The 10,653-nt window shown below is 41.0% G+C and overlaps 1 long non-coding RNA gene across 1 annotated transcript; it reads left to right on the top strand.

Moving 5' to 3' along the window:
* Positions 1-51: 51 nt before the first annotated feature.
* Positions 52-2,602, top strand: LOC134796308 (uncharacterized). Its single transcript, XR_010144915.1, has 2 exons — positions 52-378; positions 410-2,602. It is a non-coding gene; the product is annotated as an uncharacterized LOC134796308 (long non-coding RNA).
* The last annotated feature ends 8,051 nt before the right edge of the window (positions 2,603-10,653 follow it).

Here is a 10,653-nt window from a genome sequence, read left to right as displayed (position 1 = left end):
CAAGGTAACGAAAAGGTTAGCTTTGCGTGGCCCCTCTAAAGTGCGAGGCCGTGGGCATATGCCCCATTCGTCCACGCCTAGCTACGCCACTGGCTGTGAACTTATACAATTTCCCTTACACTAAAATTTAGCGAACGTTGTAACGTTGATAGACGGTTTGGTGCAACCGACCCTTAGTTTCATATTTAGGGCATGTATTTAATCCACCGAGTTGATTCGACTCTAGTCAAAGAAACTTATATATTTCAGTCAGTCACTTCACCTTTTGTCGAAGTAAGCTTTGTGATTGGCCAGGTCCAGGTTACGTGCAGGTACCTACATTTGTTCGGGACCAGAGGGTGCGCGTGTGATTCTGTCTATTTTGCGGTTGTGTTGGTTGTGCTCCGATAAATTGAGAGGTAGCTAGGAGAAACTGTTTTGGGGCTCGCTCGAAATAATACCTTTACCGTGGCGTTCCATGCCTAAAGGGTCCTTAATCATGGAAAGCCACAAATATCCATCTCATTCTAAACAGTTAAGTGAGAGAGAAATACTACATTTCAGAGAGATAGTTTTTATGTGTTACTCGAAAAGCTATACGAGAACTTCGAGACTTTCAAAATAAAGCCAAATATTAGGTTATGTCGTATTCGTTGTATAAACATAAATGTCATGTACAGTCAGCTTTAGTTATCTATACGGATTAAGAGCTTTAAATTTTCTTTAAGTATTATATTACCTTTTTACATTAATAATTATTTGAATATTCGTTTGCTAGAGAATACTACCTTTGACGGGTTTCGTTCCATAAAAGCGTTACTAAAAACCGGCCAAGTGCGAGTCGGACTCGCACACGAAGGGTTCCGTACCATTATCTATAAAAACGGTCACCCATCCAAGTACTGACCCCGCCCGACGTTGCTTAACTTCGGTCAAAAATCACGTTTGTTGTATGGGAGCCCCACTTAAATCTTTATTTTATTCTGTTTTTAGTATTTGTTGTTATAGCGGCAACAAAAATACATCATTGTGAAAATTTCTGCTGTCTAGCTATCACAGATCACGAGATACAGACTGGTGACAGACGGACGGACGGACAGCGGAGTCTTAGTAATAGGGTCCCTTTTTACCCTTTGGGTACGGAACCCTAAAAATGGGTCATGTGTAGATGTTTTTGATCTCTTCGTCCGTATAGACATCTGTTGACTGTGCAAGTGAGTAGTAAATAGCTACATTCGCTTGTTAAGATCATATGCTCATACATTGTCTACTGGTATGATAGTTAGCGGTTGGTAGTCTGTGTGTCTATATCTATAGATGTTATGGAGAGAAATGTACATAGAATGAAACGGTGGCGAGTTTAATAGGGGCGGCGCGGACTTAGAATAGTCCAGTCCGACTAATATTTTAGTTGAGTATTATTAAATAATTCTTCAAGGTTTATGCTTTTGGATTTTTTTAAAGCACTTTATGTATCAGAAATAAGTACGGAATATTTTATTGCGCTGGTGCACAATGCTAACAATGTAGTAAGAAAAACCTAAAAAAAAAATATGACGGAAATCGTTTATGAACGTTTTTTGGCAAAATGCGTACACCATAAAAAAAAAACATATTTCAGTAGGATAAAACAATGTCAACATATAGGTACAAAATTGGACCTTAATGTTTGGTACATAGCATGTATGTATGTACAACATATTGCCTAAAATTAAAACAAACTTTGTACAATAACCGCGCCGCCAAATAATGGATAATGTAATTAATATAAAGTAAATGTGCGTTTAATTGACATTTTGTGTCACTTCGATAATTTATTTGTCCACTTATGAAAATTTGAGTAAAGGATCCCTTCCAAGTTTATGCTTTAAATTGTGAATCTAGTCCTTGTGTGATTAGGTTTACGTATAAGGTAATGAAATACTATCTTTTGACATTATGGAAAAATCATACAGTTTTATACAACGTCTTTACTCTTTAGCACGAAATGTAAAAAAGCATTCTTACAGTTTGCCTTACGGCAGAAACATTGAATTAGCTGTTATTAAATTCAAACCACGAACTCTAGGCGTCACATTCGCACTAGCGATCCTGTCACACCCTACCCTCTCCCCCAAAATCCTCTTAATATACCCTCTTGGGGTTAAATCTCCTAATACTAGTACAAATTACCTCCATGAAATTTAAATCTTAATTGAACGGAACAGAGTTACTTTTGTTTGACTTCTTTCGAAAACAAAACAAATTCAACTCTATTTTCTAATAGCATTGATTCAAATTCAATTGCCAATTTTCCTTGTAGGTACGTTGGGCCGCTAGAGGATACAATTTTCTTAGAAAACTGTGTAGCCATATGCTATAAAATAAATCTATCTTTTGTTAAAAAAGCAAGTGTATTTTTCATTGCCATTTGCGTAAACTTAATAACAGTTAAAAATGTATTTTTTTTGTATACTTAGAGTATATTATTATAAGATTTAGTCGTTTAGTGCGTGTACTGTTCTGTTTGTTCGTTGGCTGTTGACGCGATTTATTTTTTATATGGACCTTTTATAGAAGGGACTGATCGGTTCGTCTTTTGTAACAGACGCTTGACTATAATAAAATATTATTGTAATTGTGACATGTTGTTTTAATCCATCCTATCTAAACTCGATAAAAGTACGTCATTCTTATAGTAGTCTTTATAACATTGAGAGAAGGTTTAAATTCGATTGACTGGCCTTTCTTGCCCATAACGCCATAACTGTAGTCAAGTGTAAAAATATGGGTGCATATAACTTACTAAAATTTGTCCCATAGTTCTTAATTCGCTGACATAAGAGCTATGGGACATATTTTTGAGTATGATTTTTTGTACCCATATTTCCTACTGCCTGTAAGGTTTTAGTACGAGTATTACTAATAGCTAAGCTGTATTGAACGACACAAATAAAATACTGTTACAAGCTCATTTATATGTATATTCATCATTTAATAACATTAAGTACATCGGTGATTGTGATAAATAAATACAATTAATCTAAAAATTCACTAAACAACAAAGGTAGTACATTATTACATCCATTGCACGCGTTCACAATACAATCACAATAGTCCAAGATTGGATTTGGTAAAAGAAATAAAACAATACATTTTAAATTCAAATTTTAAATACGTTAATTTTGTAAAAAGAGGAATGCATAAAATATTAATAAATTCGACAAAAACGTCATCTATCATAATCAGGGCCGGATTAAGCATGTCGGGGCCCCTAGGCAGTGCAAGGCCCGGGGCCCCCTTACAGTCAATTCTGCATACAGCATGTTCAGTTACAGGGAAAAAAGTTTGCGTTTTTAATTTCAATCTTCAGCCGAGCCGATCCGAGTCTAGTCAGAACCAGGGCCGGATTAAGCATGTCGGGGCCCCTAGGCAGTGCAAGGCCCGGGGCCCCCTTACAGTCAATTCTGCATACAGCATGTTCAGTTACAGGGAAAAAAGTTTGCGTTTTTAATTTCAATCTTCAGCCGAGCCGATCCGAGTCTAGTCAGAACGATGTCTTTTTCGCACTTATTGCTTGGACATAAAGCTTTTTTCTAACACCGACCATAAGACTAAACGCCGAGCCACATTATTAGGAGCTACATGGTAATAAAGAATTTCCATATGTTAAAATTATTAGTGTTACACCAAGATAAGTCTGCAACGATTTTGATAGCACACGCAGTGCAAGTGTTATTTTAAACGTCAAACTTCTATGAAATTCATCATCTTCCCCGCGTTATCCCGGCATTTTTGCCACGGCTCATGGGAGCCTTGGGTCCGCTTGGCAACTAATCCCGAGTGCGTAGGCACTAGTTTTTACGAAAGCGACTGCCATCTGACCTTCCAACCCAGAGGGTGAACTAGGCCTTATTGGGATTAGTCCGGTTTCCTCACGATGTTTTCCTTCACCGAAAAGCGACTAGTAAATATCAGATGATATTTCGTACATAAGTTCCGAAAAACTCATTGGTACGAGCCGGGGTTCGAACCCGCAACCTCCGGATTGAAAGTCGAACGCTCTTACCGCTAGGCCACCAGCGCTTCAAACTTCTATGAAATTATAACGTATAAATAACACTTGCACTGCGTATCTTATCTAAATCATTGTAGACTTTTCTTGGTCTAACTGTATTAATTCACCAGTCAAGCTAACATGTAGATAGAGGGCCAACCAAAAAACTTAGCAAAAACGCGAGCGCAGCGAGCGCAAATTTTTTTAACAATATCGCAAATTGTGAAAGCCTGTTAAAAGGCCAGGCCGGGTACCGATCTTCACCTGGGCCTAAGAGTCCGAAGTGCCCCAGTGAGGCGAGCGTTCAGGCTTCGGGATAAGTAGTTGAGCACAGACACGAACCAAATTCCATTGTATTAAAAAGCGAGATACATACTTCTAAAACCTACTTTACTGTTGTTATGGGGGACTTCAACGCAAAGTTGGGCAAGAGAAGCGGGGATGAGTTGAGAGTGGGGCAATTTGGGTATGGGCAACGGAACCCTAGGGGTCAGAGGCTGGCCGACTTTCTGGAGAGAGAGGAACTCTTCATGATGAACTCTTTCTTCCAGAAGCCGCCTCACAGGAAATGGACCTGGATGAGTCCTGACGGTTCCACGAGAAACGAGATAGACTTCATCATGACCGACAAGAAACGGATATTCAGTGATGTCTCTGTGATCAACAGGGTAAAGACCGGTAGTGATCACCGAATCGTAAGAGGCACACTGAATATCAATATTAAACTTGAAAGGTCCAGCCTGATGAAGTCTACGCTCCGACCTACTCGAGCCTATGTTCAAAACCCCGAAAGCTTTCAACTCGAGCTCTCTAACCGCTTTGCTTGCCTAGAGAACTTGGCTTCAGTGGACGAAATCAACGACGGGCTAGTGGAAACTGTCCACACAGTAGGGTCTAAGTTTTTTAGATCCCGCCGTAAAGATAGACCTCAGAAATTGACCGAGCAAACCTTAAACCTCATGGCTGAACGACGCTCGCTACAGTTGCAGTCTCCCGATGACGCGGAGTCATATAGGCAGCTCAATAGACGTATATCTAAGTCCTTGCGACATGATCTGCGTCTCTTTAATACTAACCGTATTAAAGAGACTATTGAGCGAAACCAAGGCTCCAAAGTGTTCGCAAAGGACAAGTCTATTGGGCAAAGCCAGCTGACAAAGCTGAAACGGGAAGATGGCAGCATAGCGTCGAGCAAAGCGGAGGTTTTAGGTGAGATCGAGAGGTTCTATGGACAGTTATACACTTCGATCGCAAAGCCCGTTGACAGCTTGGTAGGAGATCCAAGAGCCAAGCTGTCCCGACATTATACCGAAGATATCCCGGACATCAGTCTGTACGAGATTAGGATGGCCCTGAAGCAGCTTAAGAACAACAAGGCGCCGGGCAAAGACGGAATCACTTCAGAGCTTCTGAGAGCGGGTGGAACACCGGTACTTAAAGTCCTCCAGAAGCTCTTTAATTCCGTCTTGTCCGAGGGCATAACGCCTGAAACATGGAATAGAGGCGAGGTGGTGCTGTTCTTCAAAAAAGGTGATAACAACCTATTGAAGAACTACAGACCCATCACGCTTCTGAGCCATGTCTATAAGCTGTTTTCAAGGGTCATCACGAACCGTCTCGAACACAGACTTGATGACTTCCAGCCTCCCGAACAAGCCGGTTTCCGAAAAGGCTATAGTACCATAGACCACATCCATACGCTGCGGCAAGTTATACAGAAGACCGAAGAGTATAACTTGCCATTATGCTTAGCGTTTGTGGACTATGAGAAAGCCTTCGATTCGGTGGAAACATGGGCGGTGCTTGAGTCTCTTCAGCGATGCCATATTGACTATCGGTACATCGAAGTGTTGAAGTGTTTGTATAGTAACGCCACCATGTCGGTCCGAGTACAGGAGCAGAGCACGAGGGCGATTCCATTGCGAAGAGGCGTAAGGCAGGGAGACGTTATCTCTCCGAAACTGTTTACTGCCGTAATGGAAGACGCCTTCAAGCTCCTGGAATGGGAAGGACTTGGCATCAACATCAACGGCGAATACATCACTCACCTTCGGTTTGCCGACGATATCGTAGTCATGGCAAAGTCGATGGAGGAACTCAGCATGATGCTCGATGACCTCAACCGAGTTTCACAACGGGTGGGCTTGAAAATGAACATGGACAAGACGAAACTTATGTCAAATGCCAATGTTGTGCCCATCCCAGTCTCTGTTGGGAACTCGGTACTCGAAGTTGTTGACTCGTACATCTACCTAGGACAAGTAGTCCAATTAGGTAGGTCCAACTTCGAGAAAGAGGTCAACCGCCGAATCCAACTCGGTTGGGCAGCGTTCGGGAAACTACGTAATGTCTTTTCGTCCGACATACCTCAGTGCCTCAAGACGAAAGTCTTTAATCAATGTGTGTTACCAGTGATGACTTACGGCTCCGAAACGTGGTCTTTCACTATCGGCCTCATCTCAAAACTTAAAGTCGCTCAACGAGCTATGGAGAGGGCTATGCTCGGAGTTTCTCTACGTGATCGAATCAGAAATGAGGAGATCCGTAGACGAACTAAAGTCACCGACATAGCCCACCGGATTAGCAAGCTGAAGTGGCAATGGGCAGGCCACATTGCACGCAGAGAAGATGGCCGATGGGGTCGAAAAGTGCTCGAGTGGAGACCACGGACTAGCAAGCGCAGCGTAGGACGTCCACCCACAAGATGGACAGACGATCTTGTTAAGGTCGCCGGAAGACGCTGGATGCGGGTCGCTTCCAACCGGCACGTATGGAGGTCCAAGGGGGAGGCCTATGTTCAGCAGTGGACGTCTTATGGCTGAGATGATGATGATGATGATGATGAAAAAGCGAGACCGCTGGCCGAGCTAGCCGCAGCGAGGCCAAAGGCTAAGCTGAAGTAGAGGAGATGAGAAACACATACCAATGGTAAAATGAGGTAAAAAGTGAGGCTGAAGTAAAGGTAGAGCTCAGCAATCTCCGCATTGCTCGACAAGCCCGAAGCGTTACAAATACAAAATACAAATACAAATTCTTTATTTTTTTTCTTCGTTTTTTAGCGAAGTGAGCTTTCATGTGAGGCAAAAGGCCAAGCTACTGAAATCAATGTTGATATTTATTAAAAAGCGACGCCGAAGGCCGAGATGTAAGGAAGGAGCGCTCTAACATGAACAAATCGTCGAAATAGGTCACTTTTGTGACGCGCATTTTTACATACATACATTTTGTATGGACCGTCACTAAACTGACACCCAAAATTCGTATGAAAAACTGGGGACACTTTTTTTCTTTGTTTTAATCAATAGTCCTCGTGATTCTGAGTCGATATAACCCAGTTGTTCGAAAAAAAAAAAATGTTAAATTTTTTCAGAAAACCTTTACAACAGGGCCCCGTTTCTCAAAAACTTGTAACTTGTAATACAAGCGGATGTCACTTTTTGACAGCTTTTGTTAGAAAGGGACTTCCACTTGTATTAGGTACAAGTTACGCTTTTAAGTTAAGCTTTTGAGAAACGGGCCCCAGGTACGCATATATGCCCCGCAAACTGTAACGTATTGCTTCCATTTTATTACAGTTTCATTAAATTAAAGAATGGATCGAAAAAAAAACAATAACAAAGCATACTCATTATTAATAAGAACAAAAAATTTACGCGTGAATTTTGACCCTATGAAACATTTTTTTTTTGTGATGGTGCGCTCTGAGCCGCCGGGGCCCCCTAGCCGAGGCGGGGCCCCTAGGCAGTTGCCTACTTTGACTTAGGGTTAATCCGGCCCTGATCATAATCGACTTAGGCGTAAAGCAGAGACGCTTTCCAGACAGATTTTCGTACATTGCCCCGCTTGTTGCTATCTCTATTGCACACGCATAATTATATTGCTGTCAAACTCGCAGTGACATTGACAACCGGCATCATGGGCGGGACAGCTATATAATTATTAGAGATGCAACGGATAGTTGTTTGGCCGGATACCGGATATTCGGCCTGATCATCGGCCGAATATTCGGCCGGCGGAACTATTAACTCGCAACTATACCTACATTTCGGTTTTCCAGGTGCGCATTATGCAGGTTTTGATTTGTTTCGTAGTGAACGTTCGCGCGAACTCGTTTCTAGGTTCGAAATGAGTGCGTGTACAAGTGAGTGGAATGTTTAAATTGTTTTAAAATAATAAACGAGTACTATTATAACCTTGACTGTTTCTTATTCCAATTTTGTTTACTCCGAAATCAAGCAATATTACTATCCGGTATCCGGCCGTATGTTAAAATAGTGGCCGGATAGCGGATAGTAACCGAATATCCAGTGCATCTCTAATAATTATGCGTGTGCAATAGAGATAGCAACACGCGGGTCAATGTACGAAAATCTATCTGGAAAGCGTTTCTGCTTTACACAATAAATTGACAGTCAGTAATAAAACTAACGAAAATTTTTATTTTATTAAATGTAATGTGAAAATCAAGGGCTGTGGAACACTCTATGCTGTCAAATAAGATTAATATTCTCTCTTTTATATTGCTTTACATACAGTCGCCATCAAATATATCAGAGCGACTGTAGGTGCTCAAAAATATCTGAACACGTACTCTAGCGCCTTGACAATAGAGGCGTGTTCAGATATTTGTGAGCGCCTTGGCCGCTCCGATATATCTGATGGTGACTGTGTACATGAATGATACTACATATACACACCATGGTGGTGGGCAAAGGTTTAAGCAATAAATGAGCTGTAAGAATTAACTAAATTATGAGCAGTAAATATTTTGTATCCATTAATTATAATGATAACACAATTGCATTCATAAATAAACACCACAAGTGACTAGGTGTAGATAAGTGCTAAGAAACATAATAAATAGTCAGCCATTTAAAAAAATCACAAAAAATCATAAGATAAATCTGACTATAAGTAGAAATGCAAATTGTTGAAATTATAAGATCATTTAATAATGTAATTACATAATTAAAATTATAAACTGAAATAAATGTCATATACTAAGAAAAAGTGACCAAGGCCTCCAGTGCCCCAGGCTGGAAACGAACCAGCGTCCTCTGCTATCGCGGCAGGTGCCTGAACCACTCGGCCACCGGGCCACAGCGACATTAGTCAAATTTTCCAAGTATATGCACTTCCTACTGAAGGCTTGTGGAATGTCGCTGTGGCCCGGTGGCCGAGTGGTTCAGGCACCTGCCGCGATAGCAGAGGACGCTGGTTCGTTTCCAGCCTGGGGCACTGGAGGCCTTGGTCACTTTTTCTTAGTATATGACATTTATTTCAGTTTATAATTTATATAGTAGTGTTTCTACTTGATAAAAACAAATTAAAATATTTTCTGAAAAATAATTTAATTTGTTCAAATACTTCATAGTATATAATTAAAATTATTGTATAACGGGTAAGTTTTGTTTTCATAAGCTGTCACGTAAATATAAATATATTTTTTTCTAAATCATAATCTAAAATAAAATCTAACTTAAGCCTCATTTATGAAGGGTACTGGGGATTCTTGTAAGGCTTAACATTCAGACAAAGGAAAAGGTAATGGCCAAGTGCCAGAGAGTACAAAGAAGAAATGTAAAAGTAACTACACACTTGCTTAGACACATTGTTGCAAGAGGTCAGGCCGCGTAGCCAACATGCCAATAGCTTACGCTCCGTATAGTAGTGATCGAAACACTGTCACTATCGCACTAATATGGAAGAATAATAAAGAGACACAAGGTGACGACGTAACGTCGAAGCGATAGCGATTGTCACCTTGGCTAGGCCGGCAGGTTTGCTTCTAATGCGACACACTATTACACTATTGTCTGTGTATGATATGATATACACTCTGACCAAATTTTTAGTCAACTTTCTGCATTTTCTTCGACAACTACTTTTTCTGCTCTACACAGTACAACCGAGATTTGAACCCACGATTATTGAACACCAAACATTGACATATTAAATAAGGACTGGCCTTACGGGCACTAAAAATGGTACTAATTCAGCGGTGTCACTCACGTATTCGAGCCAATCGTGCAGCCTAACGCACCTAGTTGCGACCAATCGCGCGCGTGATGCGAACTCATGAACCAATCGCGTGCGTGATGCGAACTCATCAACCAATCGCGTTGTAGCGACGTCACACCGCTGTACTGGCCCCATTTATGCCCCATTCTTATTGCCCGTAAGGCCAGTCCTGAGATATATACGCCAATGCCACCAAAGGTTAACAAATTGTATATGAAGAAAATTATCTCACACACATCCACCAGATTCTACAAAACGCTTATTATACGTGCGTGGGTTGTAGGTACAAACAGCTACACTCTTAACTGTCCATCGGTGGACCTTATGCATAATGTAATAAGGTCCACAGATGGACAGTTAAAAGTGTGGGCGATGGTACAGTCAGCGTCATATAGTAGGTAGCATCCAAAGTATTCAAATAGTTCGGTACAGCATATAATATGTATGGCGTACCGAACTATTTGAATACTTTGGATGCTACCTACGCTGACTGTACTAGATAACGATATCATTATAGGTTGCCGCGTTCAGTACGGATCAAATGGATTCCAATGATTAGATCTACCAATATGACACCCATGTATGATCAGATTGATCAGCGAAAATTAATGGGTTAA

The sequence above is a fragment of the Cydia splendana genome, chromosome 13, assembly GCF_910591565.1.
Source record: "Cydia splendana chromosome 13, ilCydSple1.2, whole genome shotgun sequence".
Taxonomy (NCBI): domain Eukaryota; kingdom Metazoa; phylum Arthropoda; class Insecta; order Lepidoptera; family Tortricidae; genus Cydia; species Cydia splendana.
This window is presented reverse-complemented; position numbering and strand designations above follow the sequence as displayed.